Source organism: Chlorocebus sabaeus, chromosome 9 (genome assembly GCF_047675955.1).
Source record: "Chlorocebus sabaeus isolate Y175 chromosome 9, mChlSab1.0.hap1, whole genome shotgun sequence".
Taxonomy (NCBI): Eukaryota; Metazoa; Chordata; class Mammalia; order Primates; family Cercopithecidae; genus Chlorocebus; species Chlorocebus sabaeus.
Window position 1 is genome coordinate 104,393,913 of NC_132912.1, and position 19,138 is coordinate 104,413,050.

At 46.3% G+C, this 19,138-nt stretch overlaps 1 protein-coding gene across 2 annotated transcripts in view; it reads right to left on the reverse strand.

The window, feature by feature from the left end:
- The window catches only part of FBXW4 (F-box and WD repeat domain containing 4), an 86,514-nt gene that overhangs the window by 40,292 nt on the left and 27,084 nt on the right, over positions 1-19,138 (reverse strand). The gene's annotated exons all lie outside the window — the stretch shown is intronic.

Below are 19,138 nucleotides of genomic sequence, written 5' to 3' on the forward strand. Positions count from 1 at the left end.
CTTGCTCCAAACTCTGCTTTAAATCCCTGGGTGCTCTACAAAGTTACCAAGAGCAATTCCTGCTTCTTCCTCCACCATAAATACAATTACACTTTTTAAAGGAAAAAGGCAGCCCAGTGAATCCCCAAAGAGGCTGCTGTATTCTTCCCCTTGTAATGAAGCTAATAATGAAGCACCCTGAACTCTTAATTAGTAAGAAATGCTTGTTTTCTCCAGTTGAACACTCCCTATAGATACATCTAATTTGTTTCTATGATTTCATCTCTCTCCTCCATCAAGTTTGCATTTAAAGGTTATGATGTGCCATTGCCCTCCCAGCCAGGCCTTGGCAGGGCAGCTTGGGGGAGTCACAGTGCTTCCTACAACCTGGGAGCCCCAGCCTAACCATCTCTGACATGGCCCATCCACCATTATCACATCCATACACATAAACTGTGTTTCTCTCAGGCTTTTTATGAGCTGTCCACAAAATGGAAGAGAAGGAAAGGGAGGAACAACATTTGGAAAAATTAAGGAAAAAAAAAAAAAAAACAGTAAAGGAAAAAGGAGGGGTGGGTATTGCTGGGAGTGCCTATTTCCCAATGAAAGAAATGTCCTCTGAAACACAGTGACCCAAAGCAGGAGCTGCTTCTTACTGGTGGGTTCCTTTGGGATTTAGGCCCCTCAAAGACCTTGGATCTCCAGCTTCTTTCTCCTTGTCAGGCCTGGCAGTGTGACTGGCACCAATTCCCAAGACAGTCTGAAGGATGCCAACAGCAGCACAGAGGAGCCCCTGTGCTTGGTGAACCTTGGCGGGATGCCTCCCCAGGGCCACCTCATCTCAGCGGCCAGCCTGCATCTCTGCCTTCCGATCCATATGGAAAGTGAAGACACAGCCCCTTTCTAAAAGCCTGATTCCAGATGATGGCCCCCAGTCCCAGGACCACACAGATGCCAGAGCTATAGCCTGGCCATCGTTGGGGGCCCAGAGACCTTCATCCACTGACTTCCTGACTCCAGGTACTCGAAGTTTTGCTCTCACCAGAAGCAGAGCAGACCACACCCAGGCTGAGGCTCCCCAGAGTCTCCTCCTCCTTGAGTCATGCATAGGCATCTTGTATCTCAGCAAGACTTGGGGTTTGAGATAGGGTACCCACCCAGACCCCATCCCCCAGCTCCTGGTACAAGGCTATACTGCAGCAAGGTGAGTGGTAAAGACAGAAGACAGCCTGCTCTTTGGTCGTTGGTGGCTCTACCTGTGACCATGCCCAGTTCTCCTCACTGGGGAAAATGCCTCCTCTCAGCCCCTAGTTCCTAGGGACATTCCCCTTCAACTGCCTGAGATGAGCATTTGTGATTTTCTGAAGCTTCCCCAGACACTCTGCCTCTTTTCTGTCTGGTCCCTATTTTCTCCTGTCCCTTAACGATTGCAGAGTAGTCTCTGCAGCTGACCTGTGCTCTAGCACCCCTCCTGCCTGCCCCCACCTCCCCCAGAGCCCTGCAAGCAAGGCCCTGCTTTGGCTCCCTGAGGCTCACAATCTGTGCTCTGCCAGACCCAGTCACAAGGGGGGTTTAACTCACTTCAAGCTGGCAGCTCTATAGGGTAGAACTAACCGCCCCCCTCAAGAGGTGGTGGGGTGCCAAGCAAGTGTGTGCTCGAGCATCCCAAGGTGCTCTTGTTTTCTAGGCACCCCACGGTGGTTTGTAACAGACACATGGATGGGGGAATCCTTTGCCAGCCAGAGTTGGCATCTCACCCTACCTCTCAAATCTGCCACCAGCCTCTAGGGCCGAAGACCCTCCAAGAAGAAAAAGCCCTGCAAGACAAAGACTTGAGGCCCCCCCAGCCTGGCCTCTCAGCCCAACACAGGCCCGCATTAAAATCAACACTCCGTGAACACACAAAACTGACAGGGCAGAGGGGGAGCACACATCGGATACAAAGATCGGGCTCTCGAGAGACGCGGCCTGTTGGTCTCCCATGTTAGCTCCAAGTGACTAAGCGCAGGGTGGGAAATAACGCCACTATGCCGGCGAAAGCTCCCGCCTGGGCCCTGAGTTCGGCAGCCTTTTCACGGGGAAGATGCCTCTGCCTGGAAAAAAAATGCAAGCATTGTGTGGGGACCATTAATGCATGCGCCTCTGCGCATTCCTTCGAGAAACAGGAGCACACCAGTCCCTGAGCCCCCGGCTCTGTCCCCCAGCAATTGTACAGGCCTGGAACACACTGCACATGCCACCTGGTCCTTCCCCCCAGGCCCCAGCTCTGTGAGCGGTGGGAAGGGGCCCGCCAAACACCCTGGCTTCATTGTGCCCCAGAAAGAGGGGACTAATTACTCGCCTACACTCTGGAGCGCCCAGAGAGAAAACAGAGGCCAGTGGGGTGGAGAGGGTGGGAAATGGGTGGGGGGTGAAAGAAGGGAGAGAGAAAGCCACAGGATACATTTCAAAGTTTCTCTAGCAATTTGAGGGTGGGAAAAGAAAGCCTGGTCCTGACGTGAAATCATACAGAGGTCAGGGCTGGGTCTCCCACCGTTGTGAGAAAGTGGTGAATCGGGGACGGTTTATCAAACGATCATTTTTTCTTTTGAAACCGGGAGGCAGCAGCTTGGACAATTCTGCAGATGTGCTTGATGAGTTAGGGACAAAAATGGCCCTTCTCTGCCCCCCTCCTTCCCTCCCTCTATAAGGGCTCCCATCGGGGGTTGCTTCTCCCTCCACTGCCTCCTGGGCCCTCCCCTCCCTTCTTCAGTGGTCAGCTGAGACCCCCACCCACTGCTTGCTTTTGTACTCTTGGCCTTTGGACATACTGACAGGGGCCTTTATGAGACCCCAATCAAGACCCCCATGTCACAGGTACCTAGTAGAGACACCAGACCTTTTCAAACAAGGGACAACAAGGAAAATCGGCTGGCCCATTGTCTCTCCTCTGTGCTAAGTGAGATGAAAGGGGGCCGCGGCCCTCTCCCTGCAGCCCGCCTGCCAATCACCTCTAGTTATTAAGGTCACAATGTGTAAATTCTTTTGACCTGCACCTAATCAAAGATTCACCGGCCCTTTCAAATCCGAATGGGGAGGAGGGGAGAGATTCCCTCCCATAAACCCAGCAAACTCTCCCTCAATAAAATTTCTCTCTCTGATTCCTTCTTTGCTTCCCATCTCCACCCCCTCGCTTCTCCTCACTCCGCCCTCCTCACCACCAGCTTCAAACACAAATGACAAGCCCTGTGGAATTACTATCACCAAAATCCGAGGACTTGAAAGTTTTTAGTTAATTCTCTAAAAAAAAAAAAAAAAAAAAAAAAATTTCAGACAGCCATAGCTGCCCAAGCAAGCCCAGAACCTCCTATGGCTCTGATGCTAAATCTCTCCAAATGGCAACATCTGTGGTCGGTAGCGTTTTTCTTGATCCTAAATCAGTACACATGGAGGAAACAACTGGGATCCATGATATTCCCACACTTTGTCACTTAGCATCTCTAGCTCAGTTGCTGACCCTCCAATCCCTGACTGGTTTTGTGAGCTGAGGGGGAAAAAATTACCAAGTCCAAAGTAGGCAACCCTCAAGAAGAAAAAAATAATAATAACCACAGGATAGAACAACAGAAAACATGACAACAGCCAGAGGAAAGAACTTGAAAAAAAGGCAAATTTATTATAGTTTGAAAACAAAATGCTAAAATCAAGCAAAGAAAAGAAAATGCTTATAAATCTCCATGCATCAATATTAGGGATGCATTTTTACCTTATTGGTGATATCCATCAATCAGAATAGGGAAAAGTCATAATAAGCAAGGCAGAGATAAATTCATTTATGTAAGTTGCCCCCAGAATTACTCATTTGTCCACCATCTACTCTGGCTGGCTGATTACTCTTCTCCAGGCTCCCAGTTTTCCTCCTGCCTCTGATTGGACATGTTGGCTCTTTGTTTCTCCTTGCTCCACTGTCTTTATTTCTGAGTTGTCCTTTCATGCTAATCCCTCATATTATTTCAACTGTTGTCCCTTTGCTGAGGCCTTCCACATCTCAACCCCATGTCTGAGCTCCAGGCAACCATTCCTGGGCTGTCTCTGGCCATTGCCACCTAACTGTCCCATAAAACAAAATTCAGTCTTCTCAAACCCAGTGCCCCCTCCATCATCAGGCTCACATAGGTACTCGTCTCTTCCCTCTCTCCCTGACATGCAGTCACGTCTGACTACTGATTTTTTCCTACATAGTTTTTCTGAATGCCAAGTTGTCTTCCCACTGTCCCTATGAGTCTGGTCCCTTCCTGCTAACAAAGTATATTCCTGGAAAAGTATCCAAACAGCCTGTCTTTCCCCTCCAAAGAATCCTATATGCTGTAGCACAACATAAACCATTTAACTGTTTCAGTCTGGCCCAAAACAGTCCATAGTTCCCTATTTTCCTCAAGTTAAAGTCAAGCTCTGCTCTTCAACACCCTCCAAAACTAGACTCCAAATTTCCCCTGCAGCAAGCCAGACTTGTCCACTCCGAACTCCCAAACCTACCTTTAGCTTCCCCATCTCTTTGTATGCCTTTGCTCAGACCAGTCCCCTTGCTTGAAGTTCCCTTATGCAATTTCAATACGGGCATCATGTAAATCCCACTTCAACTTCCATGTCATCCATGAAGCTCTTCTGACTTAATAAGAAGGCTACAGCTTTCCTCTGATTTCCTGTCAATAACCCCAGTAGTTGCTAGCACTTACACTGCATATATAACCAAATAAATTGTCGTTTAAGTACATGCAGTGTTTCCCCAATTGCACTATAACCTCCTACACGGTAAAAATAGTCTCTTGTGTTTCATACTTCCCATGTGATCTTGCACACAGCAGCATTCAATACATACATAAGACAGGCACTTGGGGCCAGGCGCAGTGGCTCACGACTGTAATCCCAGCACTTTGGGAGGCCAAGGCAGGTGGATCACGAGGTCATGAGATCAAGACCATCCCGGCCAACATGGTGAAACCCCGTCTCTACTAAAAATACAAAAACTAGCTGGGTGTGGTGGCATGAGCCTGTAATCCCAGCTACTCAGGAGGCTAAGGCAGGAGAATCACTTGAACCCGGGAGGTGGAGGTTGCAGTGAGCCGAGATTGTGCCATTGCACTCCAGCCCAGTGACAGAGCGAGACTCCGTCTCAAAAAAAAAAAAAAAAAGCCAAAGCTTATATTATCCTTTAAAAACAAATTCTAGCATGTTTACTTATTTCTGTACCTAAGAGGTCCCAAGCATGAAACTAGGTTTAATGCTGCAAAAGCAAATGTAAGGAAAGATCTTCTGAAAGTGTTGGAAATGTTCTCAAATGGAATTGTGGTGATAGTTGCACAACTTTGTAAATTTTCTAAAAATCATGGAATTGTACATCTAAATGGTATATTTTAAACGGGTAAATTTTATGATATTTAAATTATACTTCAATAAGGCTATTTAAAAATAGAAAGTAAATGTAGGTCTATGCATCCTTAATTTTACAAATTACGTAAGAAAAAAAGGGGGTATTCTCTCCATAGCTGCCTGATATTAAAATAGACATTTAAATGTAATTTGTTTTTTCTAATTATAAAATAGGATCATTATAAAAAATTTAAATACAAAAAAGTAAAAAGTAAATATCAACAGAAATCCACCATATAAGAAAAAACCCTGAAGAGATATTTAAATAAACTATCATACTATTTTCTGACCTTTTTTTCATTTCACAATCTGCTGTGACATATTTTGGGTCCATAAATGTACATCCGTATCATCCTTTTAATGGCTACATAGCATTTTATTGAGGGAACATAGTATAAAATATTTTATCAGAACCCTACTAATGGATATTTATGGTTTCTTCTGGGTTTGTTTGTTTCTTTTTTGAGACAGATTCTTGCTCTGTCACCCAGGCTAGAGTGCAGTGGCATGACCTCAGCTGACCGCAGCCTCAATCTCCTGGGCTCACGGAGTCCTCCCACCTCAGCCTCTTGAGTAGCTGGGACTACAGGAGCATGTCACCATGCCTGGCTAATTTTGTTTTTAGACTTTTTTGTGGAAATGGGGTTTCACTCTGTTGCCCAAGTTGGTCTAGAACTCTTGGGTTCAAGTGAACCTCCTACCTCAGCCTCCCAAAGTGCTGGAATGACAGGTATGTGCCACCATGCCTGGCCTATTTATGTGTTCTTAGTAAAACTCTTTGTACATATATCTTGCATAATTGTCTGGTTATTGCCTTACAATGAATTCCTAGAAGTGGAATTTCTGTGTCAAAAGGTTTTCATGTTTTAATTTTGATACTCATTGCCAACCTAATGCAATTGAAAACTCTAACTTTTCCTCTTTTTATTCTTGAATTCATCCTTATCAGCCTGCAAAGAAGGATTTTCCGGGTCAAAGACTTCTAACAACTGGAAGAATCCTTTCAATAATTTGTCTTTTTTTCCTATTAATTTTTTTTTTTTAATTCTCAACCACAGCTCACCCTGGATACTAGTAAGAGTCCAACTGGCAGGGAAAGAACACTTCAAAGGCATTAACACATGTGTCTCTTCCTCTTTGCCAAATGTTACAAATCTCACCATCATGCCCAGCTGACCCTTCTCTTGGGTCATTTACCATAGGACCCCACCCTAATCACTCACTTAGTCTCTTCCCATTCAGGCGCAGGAGGAAAGACCCAGGTTTCTCTAGGACAACTAAAGCTGCAGCTGCAACAAGGCAGAAAAATAGCAGGAGAAGGAAACATCCTGCATGAGCCGAGTCCTCAGGAGAAAGAGACAGTAAGTCTGGGGTGAGAAGCATGTGCTAAGCAGTGGCTGATTACATCTGGACAGCATCCTAGTGGGAGACTGCTCCTGAGACTCAAGTTCTGATCAGGCACCACAGCTCGGACCTAGGGCAAGATTCGAGCTAATTTCTCTTTCAAAATTCCCCAATCAATGAAGAAGCGAGGAAGGAACACTCATGGTGGTGACAGGCAGAAAGGGTACATTTCACTTTACCCCACACATCTCAGCTTTTTCTTCAGCCAATGCATGTCACCTGCGCACTGAAGGCCCACACAAAGGAATCAAAGAAGTGGCCATAGTTCCGTAGTATTCTCTACAACTTGGGTATATTTACACTGGAAAAGTTCACCCTCCACACTGCCTTTTGGCCTCTTTTTGTGTCTTCTTGTCTAGCTCAGCAGCTAGAAAGAAACCAGTCTGAAGCTTCTCACCTGAACACTTCCTCTGCCAACATAATCAAAGTGGTGGCCACCCCATGCTTATCCTATTGGCCAGTATCCCCAAAGCACCCAGAGGCAACACAGACGTGTCTCCAGCCTGGAACCAGAAAGTCACACCTCTCTAGAGGTGTGGGAAATCCAGAGAGGAAAAAGGCCCGCTGGCCTCACATTCTACTTCATCAAGCCCACCCGCTGATCTTAAGAGAGAACACATAAAATGAGCAGCCTTGGCTTTAACACCTTCTCAAAGCAGGCAAGCTGCTGCCTTCAAGAGACATGTTCTTTAGCCCACATATGGAGGCTCCAGTCCCCAGGACCATTGTGAACATTTTCTAAAGTGCACTGACTTTGGATGGGGCTACTGTTTCCCAGCCTGCTGTGAAAACCAAAATACTATACCATGACTACCATGGCCATTGTTTTAAAAGCTGGATTATGGCTTTGCTGCAGGAAAGAGCAGAGGAAGAGGCAGCAGGGCAAGCTGAGCAGGCCCAGAGACAAGCCTGAACACAAGTACATGGAAAAGATGGGGGTGAGGAGGTCACAGCAAAACGTGCTCTAACATTATTTTAATCTCTTATAAGGTTCTCTCTTGTTACTTGAAATTCTCTTCTGCAAATTAAGACCCTGCTGAAGATTTTGGATGTTATCACATCCCAACTGGCACCCCACCTGTCCCTGCTACACTTTTCTGTGCCCATTTATGTTTTCAATTTGCATTACAAACCATGAAAAGGAAAGCTTCTACAGAAAGCAATTTCCTGGGCCAGCAGCTCCTGGACTAATATTCCCTTTGCAATTACCATGGCTTCTGCGTGCACATAGTCACTTCCCTCCTCCCTCCAATCCTCCCACCCTTGTCAGCACCTCAGATAGGCCTGAGCCAAGCCTATATGACAGGGTCCCACAGACCATGTTACCCACTACTCCCTGTGGAAAATGTCCTGGCCCAAGACAGGAGTAAGAACAAGCTTGGAAATGAGGCAAGGGTCTTGGGTAATCATCTTACTAGGACACCCCAGAGGCATAGGGGTTTCGTCTGAGGCACACAAGCACATAACTCTTATATGAGACAGGAAATAAAACCCCTGCTTCCAAAAGCTCACTATCTGGCCAGGCACAGTGGCTCACGCCTGTAATCCCAACAGTTTGGGAGGCCAAGGCAGATGGATCACCTGAGGTCAAGAGCTCAAAACTAGCCTCGCCAGCGTGGTGAAACCCCATCTCTATTAAAAACACAAAAATTATCCGGCCTGGCGTGGTGGCTCACACCTGTAATCCCAGCACTTTGGGAGGCTGAGACGGGCAGATCACGAGGTCAGGAGATCAAGACCATCCTGGCTAACAAGGTGAAACCCCATCTCTACTAAAAATACAAAAAATTAGCCGGGCATGGTGGTGGGCGCCTGTAGTCCCAGCTACTCGGGAGGCTGAGGCAGGAGAATGGCATGAACCCGGGAGGCGGAGCTTGCAGTGAGCCGAGATCGCGCCACTGTACTCCAGCCTGGGCGACAGAGGAAACTCCGTCTCAAAAAAAAAAAAAAATACAAAAATTAGCTGGGCATGGTGATGCTTGCCTGTAGTACCAGCTGCTCAGGAGGCTGAGGCAGGAGAATCGCTTGAACCCGGGAGGTGGAAGTTGCAGTGAGCTGAGCTCATGATCATGCCACTGCACTCCAGCCTGGGCAACAGAGCAAGACTCCGTCTCAAAAAAAAAAAAAAAAAAAAAAAGCTCACTATCTGAAACTTCTAAAGAGTCTTGTTCAAGAAACTGCTAGAGAGGCACAGGGATTCGCAGATGTCCAATCCATAGTCAGAGACCTTTTAGTACTGGTGTGAAGGAACAGCCAAAAATATTTATTGGTCTGCTGATGCATAAATGTATTCTTTATTGTCATCATGTGTAAAATTCCAGTCAGCAAAGCAAAATTCAGAATCAACACAACCTTTATGATTCATAGAGTCTCTACAGTCAGCTTCCCACATCAACAGTGTCAACATATTCTACTGGTGTACAACATGGTGCCTATTCTCTTTCTCCATGGTATGAGGAAAATGTCCTAGCTCTTAATTCCAAGCTTCTAACTGCCAAATGGAACTATGGTAATGATGAAACTCACTAAGACTCACTGATTCAGAGAAACTGTCATGGGCAACAGAATTCCTATTCTTGAGCCTTAAGCCCATTATCAAGTGGAGCCACATGTGATTGTCCTGAACTCAGAGAAGAAATACAGCTGGCACCATGTACTGCTGCCTGAAAGTCCTGGGGACCAGGACTCTGGTAAATAGAAAGGGAGAGGGAGGCCCATTTAAAAAAAAAATGGTTTGAGGCCAGGCGTGGTGGCTCACACCTGTAATCCCAGCACTTCGGGAGGCCGAGGCAGGTGGATCACAAGGTCAGGAGTTCGAGACCAGCCTGGCCAACACAGTGAAACCCCATCTCTACTAAAAATACAAAAATTAGCCTGATATGGTGGCATGAGCCTGTAATCCCAGCTACTTGGGAGGCTGAGGCAGGAGAATTGCTTGAACACAGGAGGCGGAAGTTACAGTGAGCCAAGATTGCACCACTGCACTCCAGCCTGGGCAACAGAGCAAGACTCTGTCTGGGTGGCGGTGGGAGAACAGTTTGAAATGAAAAAGAAAATGAGGAAGGTAAGACTTGAATCTAAATACTGAAATCTGAAATACTGAAATGTGCTCCAAGTGATCTGAGAGCTGCCTAATTGCAGGACGATGGGGTGATCCTTCTACCTCTGATATGAGCCCCCTCCACACAAAAACATACATTCTGCTAATCCAGCCACAACCTCATTATTGCCTTTTTTACTCATTCTCATTAGAAACCCCTACCCAGCCCCTAGTCTACTTACAAGAGTAAGCTCCATTGGCTCAAAAAACTAAAAACACAGATTTTTCATGAAGATCCCTCTTTTGACTGATCTGAGTGTTACAGCTAACAGGTGGGGAAATCTTCTTAAATATATGAGCATTATCATGACAAGGCCACTGGAACGGATCAGTGCCATAAGTCAGACAGGGCTACAAGTTTCCGCTCTACCATCAGGTTCCTCTTTAGCCTTGACAGATCAAACCCCAAGCCGAAGCAGGCTATAGAGATCAGTTCAGTCTCCAAGCCAAAGGTCTTCACAGTGAGGGACCAAAGCAGCCCTGGCTGGGCCTCTGTCGGCCCGTGTCCCAGATTAATCACCACCAGGAGGGGCCTGGACACCAGCCTGCAATCTGAGCCCAAGCAGCACCTGCAGAGGGGTTGCCCCAGTACCTCCCTCACTCCCCTTGGGCAAGACCCCAGGGCATGAGGGTGTCCACCTGTTCACAAGGTTACCTGGCACAGAAGGGCAAAAACACTCAGCCATCTTGAACCCCGCAGATAAGTCATGGATGGTTTGTGTGGCTTAGTGGAGGAAGGAGGAAAGATGCAGTGACTCGTGCAGTCAAGTCCAGGCTCCAAGAGAAAGGAAACTCTCAGCCTCTGGACAGAAAGAGAGAAAGGTCCCAATGCTTCTCTCTTCACTGTCCAGAGAAGAAAGCTAACTAGAGACCAGCGGTGGGAAAACTAAGCCCTCAGAGGTTGTGAAGTAATGAGATGCTTCATGTGTGTTTAGTACACATTCTTGTCATCTACACATCAACAGGGTGCTGATGGGAAGGAGACCAGAGCAGGGATGTCTTTTCAAAATCTCCCCAAATGCTGCCAGATATTTCTGCGTGAAAGGAAGCTTAGAAACTTGAGGTTGTAGTAGAGTTTCTTTTGAATGCATAGATCTGGGAGAATAGCTTCGTCAAATTATCTCCTAAATCAGTAAGCTATTTCCAACAAGGTACATAAAGAGCTAGTGACATGTACCTAAGTATGGCATGCATATGCATATCCATGTTAGAATACACTTTTTAGGACCAAAGGACTCTACTGTAATTACAAATTCTTCTCAGATCGTAATCCCATTTATTTTATTACTTCTCCAAGAATCAGTGGAGTAGGAGGAAGTATTTGTGAGGCTAAAATATAATAATAATAATCAAAGGGAGGAAGATAAACATGGAAATCTATATCTTAGAATAGTCTGTCCCCGGCCCTAACTTGCAATATAAGGAGAAATCACTTGAATGGACTGCACACTTTCCCACCTGCCCCATGGCCCAAAGGAAGGAAGGGCAGGAGGGGTCAGAATCAGATTGAAGTGTGTGTCCCTCGAAGAGCTGAGAAAGCACAGGACAGATAAGAGGAGAAAGAGCTCCTACACAGCACCTTCATTTGAGGAGTAACACCCACATCCTGACTATTATATCTTGTACCTCCAAAACTCCAGCTCCCGGAATTCCCTTTGAACCTCCGACTGCAACCCAGAGTTAGGATACAGCAGTGGCTACAATTACACACTTGCTTGGGAAGGGGTGGGGGGGTGCTGCATGTGACAGGCCATGAAAGGTCCCTGCCTATAAAACAGACTGAAAAACAAACCCTTAATTTAAATGTTAATGAAAGTGCTGTGGAGACATCAGAGGCTTCCCGGCTGCTCAGAGAACAGCTACACCAGCCACAGAATTTATGGCTCCCCTTCACCCTCCCGCCTCCCTCTCTGCCTCATCACCCACTGAAATTTAAAGAGAGAAAAAAAGAAAACTAATTTTAACATTAACTCCATGCTTCCACCTTGGGATGTGATAGCTAAATTATCTGTTGGCAGAACGGTGATCAAAGGTGGAAAAACAAAGGCACGTTGTACACACAACCCAGAAAAGTCAGCAGCAGCTAAAGCAGGAAAATTCCCTTTTCCCTTCCTGATGAGCAGAGTGGAAGAAAGAGTAGTGCAGGTAGGGACTGGAGCTGGGAGGTGTAGGCAGTGGGAGGAAGAGAAAGATGACTGATCCGTCCAGCATGCTCCCAAGGCCCTGTCTCAACCTCATCTGAGAACTTACCACACTCTACTACCTATTTTACTTGTTGGTCTCTCCCATCAGACTATGCTGTCTAGTTCACTGTTGTCTCTCTAGTGACCAGAACATGGTAATGCTTAAGCAGAATCTGAAGAGAGAGAGACAGAGAGAGGAAGGTGGGTGTTGAGGAGGAAGGGAGACAGAAAGAGAGACAGAGAGAGATGGAGAAAGAGAATTTAAACACTAGACTGAGAGATAGAAATGCATCCCTGTTAGCAGGGAGCCAAGTCTGGACACATCAACTCTGTATCCACAGTATTCAGCAGTCTGCAGCAGCCTCTGTTTCTACTTGTAGGGTTTCATTTAAGTCAGCTCTTGACAAGTGGGCCAGTCGTGCTGGCCAAGGAAGGAGCTCCCACAAATGGGTTCTGGGCCAGTCAGGGCTGGGAGAGTGCTGGTCTCAGGCCAGCAGCTCAGCACATGAGCCTCCCTGTGCCTGCCTATCCTGCCCTGGGTAATGGCAGAAATCCAGGGTCTTGAGGAATTGAAACCCACCCCTGTGGTATTTGTTCCTTGCTACTGATGGATATGACTGTCTGAGAGGCTTGGATATGCACGCGCAATGAACTCTAGGGTGGAGGGCACTGTACTGAGATTTAGCAGGACCTAACTCCAAATCAATGACATCCCCACACTGATCCCTTTCCAATTTTAGCTCGCTGCCAGTTGAACCAGTGGACCCACCTAGAATTACCTGCAGCTTCCATCTTTCTCCGGGTGTCATGACGCCCCTTCCAGCCACGCCAGCCCTGGGCCCTCCATGGTGTCTTTGTCCCTGTGATTCTCTCATCCAGGGCACCACAGGCAGGAAGCTCCCTCCTCTACTCTGCAGTTTCGCAAAGGGGGACACCAAGCCACTCTTTGACTAGCTCTTCAGGTCTTCTTTCCCTAGACAAGACCCAGAAGAAACTACCCCCTCTGCCCCTGACCCCAGGAAAGGAGAAGAGAGAGGTCCCCAAGTCAGCTACAGTCCATGCCATCAGGAGGACCAGCTACAATGCAGAGCACTACAGTCATCCACCTGAGTCTTTCCTCAAGTTATCAAGGTCAGGCATCCCCTTTACACCTAGCTGTCCACAGCCAGCCAGAAAAAGAAAAACTCAGAGGCACAATCTTTACTTTTGATTCTTCCTCCCCTAGAAGCACTTAGTGAGTTATAAAGTCCAGGGCTAAAGGACTGCTGCACCACTGGCAACCGAAAGAATCTGAACTGCAAGTTGGCTACCTCTTTTTGCAATCTTTCAAACCTCTCTGTCAGAGAAAACTCCAGATGCAATTACTTTTCACTAAAGAAAGATGTATTTCAACAGGCCGCTGAATATGCATCTACCACACACACACCACACAGTAAACCCTGTAGCTACTGGGAACAAACACCCTCCTTTCCCCAAAACCCACCCCCTTACCGAACAGTACACAGTGATTGCTTTCCTTCCAGACTCTCCCTCACCTCTGGGAGAAATGAAGCAAGAAGGGGCAGCTCCTCCATCAAAACCCCCCAGAGGCTGCAACTCACTTCACAAATTTGAATCGGTACATTTCATGCAGACTTGGACTAATCCCCCCAAAAACAAACAGGCCACCACAGTGAGCAAAGTTACACAAAATTATATTGTATATTTAATAACACAGCTAAGTCAAGTTTCTACACCTATACCACTCATATATTTCCCTAATGACAGAAGCGGGAGAGAAGGGATTAAAACCCAAGTGTCATGGGAAGTCTTCCTGACCACACTCACTCACACGATAGCAAGTGTCCTTTGGAGATGGGGAAAGGGTTCTGCTGAGCACTTTTTTTTTCTTGGAGGGCAATAAATATGGTGTCTGCAGAGGGACAAGGAGCTGTGGGCTCCTCTCCCTTCCCCTCCCAGGCAAACAGGGTAGGTAGGTCTACAGATTCACTTCACCACCTGCCTCCCATGACTGGCTTGGAGGGGGCCCTGAAAGCTGAAGATTTGTGTGCATTCACACTCCTGGAATGGTGCAAGCATTCACAGCTACCTGAGTGAGCCTAAGCCTCGATCATATGCTGCCTTCTCCCACCCCTCCCTGTCTCAACTCTGGCCTCCAGGAAAAGAGAATGTTCACAGGTCCCCACAGAGCCTTTTATGGGCCACAGCTACCATCCAAGGTGCTGGTGAATAAGGCACAGCAGTGATCAAAGGCCTGCTTGTCCCTCCGCACGCAGGACATGGGAACAGGCTAGGGACCTGGGTACAAACTACTGCCTCTTCTGCCCCATTCCACATGTGGCCCTGCATTGATCTTCCCTGGGCCTCAATTTTTGCCTTTCCCCAAAAGAAAATGACACTCCCCCTTCCTCCCCAACCAAGGACAGCCTAGGTTAAGGCACTTAGTATAATCTGGTAATAATTACAGCCATGTGCCTATCGTATCCCCACCACTGAATAAGATCCTTGGGGAATCTGCCACGTATCAAGTGTTCAGTAAATACACAAGGAGTGAGGTGAAAGGGTGAGAAGGGAAGAGATGGAAAGTCAAAGGGAATGAAGTTAAGTGTTTAATATTTCTACATTTCCTCATACTTTAGTATTTACTGCATTCAGCTGGAAATAATTTTTAAATGGCAATAAAACATATTACACATTTTTAAAAATCTGCTTTTTGGCCAGGCATAGCTTCTCACACCTGTAATCTCAGCACTTCAGAAGGCCAATGTGGGAGGATCACTTGAGCCCAATAGTTCAAGGCCGCAGTGAACTATAATTGTGCCACTGTACTCCAGGCAAGATCCTGTCTCCAAAAAAAAAAAGAGTCTGCTTTTCTGTGTTACTCATGGGAAGTTGCTCAGAATTCCATGTGACCTCAGGAGGTTGTATCTCTGAAGCCTGTGAGCTGAAGGTATTCCTGCCCCAAAATTACACTCAGACATATGCCCCTCCACCCCAGGCATGCCTCCAGCATCTCATTCCTGGGTCATCTTAACCTGTCCTTCTATCAATCATCCAGCAACTCCAGGTGAGACCTCCTCTACAGGAGAAGGGTTTCTTTTCTAAGTCATGAATCTTAAAAACAGGATTACTGGTGTTTAACAATAAGATGGGTAGGAGGGTATGTGGGAGGCAGAAGAAAAGATCCTTGCCTACCACTTTCCTTTGGAGCCTGCTGGTTCTCCTTCTCTGTTTTTTGACTATCTACACATGGCTCTAAGCACATAACCAGTATTAAATACCATCCTCCATGACTCTTTACAAATTAAGAACTCAAAGTAAAGGAAGAAAGGAAAGAAGACATTTGAACACAGAACAGATACCTGCTTTCTCTCAGTTGTGAGGACCTCAAATTAAGCCTCTGGATTGAGGTTTCATGTTTCATACAAGTGCCTGAGTACATACAAAAGAAGAGAAGGTAGAAAAGTCCCAGCATCAAAGATTAATAAGATTAATATGTCTGATAAATTATTTTAAATAGAAGAAAGAGATAAATTGAGAAAAGAGCTGTGCTAGGTCTCCTAACTGTCCAGGTTCCTCCTAACTGCATAAGGGAGCAACAAAGGGCTAAGAAATTGGCAGGTAAACCAGGAGTACTTGCCCTAGGGCCAGTACACTGGCTGCCACATCCCTTCATATTCTCTATGAGAAGTCCAGGGTCTATCACATTAGTGACGCTGACAACCATACTCAACAGGAATGGTGGCAGGGAGGGGAACAGAAGGTGGTCATTGAGGGCAGGAATGCTACAGGGGGAAGAGAGATTCCTACTGAGTCCCCACCTCAATAAGACTGCAAAAGAGCAGGGAAAATCCCTGGGGCCAGGTGGAGCCCAGGAAAAGGGTAGAGACTTGACAGCAGTTGAAGCCACTAAGCAAATGCTAAACCAGGCAAGAAAGGATTCTGGTTGACATTACATTATAGCCCTTTTTGAGGATCACTTGAGGCCAGGAGTTCATAACCAGCCTGGGTGATAAAGTGAAACCCTATCTCAATATGCATAACACATATATATTACAGCCCTTTTAGCTTTTCAGAGTATTAATATTTTCATATAAATTATTTCAGGTCATCTTCACAACAATCTAATAAGGTCTATAAAGGAAAGAGTGTTCATATTTAATATGAGGAAACTGAGGCTGGGAGTGGGAATGACTTGTCTGAGGCCACACTGCTAGTTGAAGGCAAAGCAGAACTCATCTCCCAGACTGCTTTAAAGAACAGACCCTGAGGCTGGGAGGCAGTGTCTCTCAAGACTGAGAAAATGAATGAGTTTACTGAAAGGTTCAAATTCACGGTCACATTGAGAAGAAATGGATCTAATAATGAGGTCAAAAGACCCTATCCCAGTATATTCTTTGGGTAAGAGAAAAAGAGGCAGAGATAACACCAGCATACACTCTGGTCATCTAGTGTAAAGACAGAATCTCAAACACAAACTATTTTTTAAAAGACCCCAAGACCTCATTTCTGGAGTTAGGGGAAGATCATCTTAAATAACTGTGGGTCAGGAGCTGACAGAGTGAAAGAATCATCCCAAGGCTGAGGTGGGAAGATGGCTTGAGCCCAGGAGTTCAAGACCAGCCTGGGTAACACTGTGAGACCCCTCTCAAAAAAGAAAAAAAAAAAAAAAATTCATCCCAGGGCCAAGAAGAGGACAGGAAGACCCTGAAGATGAATGTGAAGAAAACATAAGGCCTAGGTCTTCACCAAAGATGAGACACATCAAAGCCTTAGCAGAGGGTCTGGCACAGAGCAGATGACTACTAAATGTTAGCTGCTAGTAGTAGTGGCAGTCATATAGTAGTAGTAATGCTAGAAAGCTAGGTCCTTCCCCAAAGCCAGTCTCCAAGTTGTGACCAAAAAACCCAAAATCAGTTTACTGTAATCTTAAATGCTTCTTAATGATGAGGGCAGACTCTGTCCTCAACCTCTTTTATTGACACCATCTTCAATAGTTGTTGTGCCCTATTCTGTTAAGAGGTAGCCTAACACATTCCAGAAGAGGAGGCTGGAATAGAGAAATGTGGGGTAGGGATGCAGGGCAGAGCCTGTTTGTGTTCTTTGGCTTCAATCCATATGCAGGAAGCACACGGACCATCTCTAGCCCTGAGAGCGTCTCTCTACCACCACCTCCACCCCAGTCTCCCCAAACCAGCAGAAGTCCACAAGCAACCATTAAGACAAAGTCACCAGCACACTTGTCACTTCTCACTGGCTATAGCACTTTCCTTCTATTCAGCCTACAGATGCCCAGGTCTGGCTAACTGGCTTTAAAAAGGGCAGCATTAGGAAGAAACGGAGGAGGAGACAAAGCTCAATGGCTCCATTTTCCACTCTCCGCTCCCACACACTTAGCCTCTCCACTCCCTGCTGGTCTTTCCTTCCCTCTTTCCTACGATTGCTAGAATGATTTGTTTTGAACAGCGACAGGTTTATAGGTTAGCCGACACCTCTGCTCTGTGGAATTTTAATTAACTTCTCCCATCGTCAATATGCTAAGGAACGGGGTCTCCATTCTCTGGGGTCAGCAATGTGTTTCAGGTCCTGCTATATCAGCCGTCAAATTGAAGAATTAATGACATGGCTAATCGGCTCTAATTCTTAGAACGAAAAAAATCTGAAAGGGAGTTGTAGAAGGGAGCAGGAGGAGGGGTGCAGGCTCCACAGGGTGAGGAGAAAGAAGCTGAAGGGCCTAAGCGAAGTGGGCAAGACCAAGTCTCTTATAAAATAAGCGACTGACTTAAACCTAGTGTTGGAGGGTGGCAGCCCTACAGCTTTCACACTTCCATGTGAGTAGGGTGAAGGAAGTGGACGAAGATCCTAGGAAAATGTTGTGATAGAACAGGTACAGGAGAATCTATGTACCCTGCAGGGGAGGAGAGGGATTCTGTCTCGGTTCCAGAGAGCCTTGAAAGCAGAAGTCAGGATGCAAACCTCACTTGTCCATAGGTAAGGTTAAAGACATAACAGTCAGGGCCAGGTGCAGTGGCTCATGCACTTTGGGAGGCCAAGATGGGAGGATCACCTGAGGCCAGGAGTTCGAAACCAGCCTGGTCAATATAGAAACACCCCATTTCTAAAAACAAAACAAAACAAAAACAAACAAACAAAAAAGAACCCAAAAAAACCCACCCCATTTCTAGGGCCGGGTGCAGTGCCTCACACCTGTAATCCCAGCACTTTGGGAGGCCGAGGTGGGTGGATCACGAGGTCAGGTGATCTAGACCATCCTGGCTAACACGGTAAAACTCTGTCTCTATTAAAAATACAAAAAATTAGCTGGGCATGGTGGCGGTCGCCTGTAGTCTCAGCTACTTGGGAGGCTGAGGCAGGAGAATGGCATGAACCCAGGAGCCGGAGCTTGTAGTGAGCTGAGATGGTGCCACTGCACTCCAGCCTGGGTGACAGAGCAAGACTCTGTCTCAAAAAAAAAAAAAAGGAACACCCCATTTCTAAATATAAAATAAAATAAATAATAATAAAAAAAGAGAAGTAACAATCAGGCCAAACAGTACAGTAAAGCCATCATCAAAATTTCACAGTTTTGCTATAATAATCAATGTCACTACTTCACATACATGTCTTTGTTTGAGGACCCAGCTGGATCTGGGCCCCAAGCCTCTCCTGATGACTTAAGTCTGTAAGGGATACTCCAGAGGACATTTTCCAAGGGGAGCAAAGCAGATATGTGAGTTGTAAGAGCAGGTTGGCTGGTGTTGTCACCTTCCAGGGGTGGTGAGAGACCTCTGCTTCGGGAATGACCCCAGAGGACAACTGTTCCAGAAGGGACACTCCTGGTTAACAGCTGGATTCTTAGTTATATTCTCGTATAGTACTCTTTCCTTAACATTTCTGAGTTAGATGCTTAGGAAATTTGCATTTAGAAGGTTATTTCAATTCCACGCATATATGAAGTGACCTAAACACCTCAAATCTCTGGAGGATTAAAAAATCTCCAAGACAGTGACTCAAAGCAACCTAGAATATACAACAGGAAGATTTTCTAGCTCACCTGATCTAG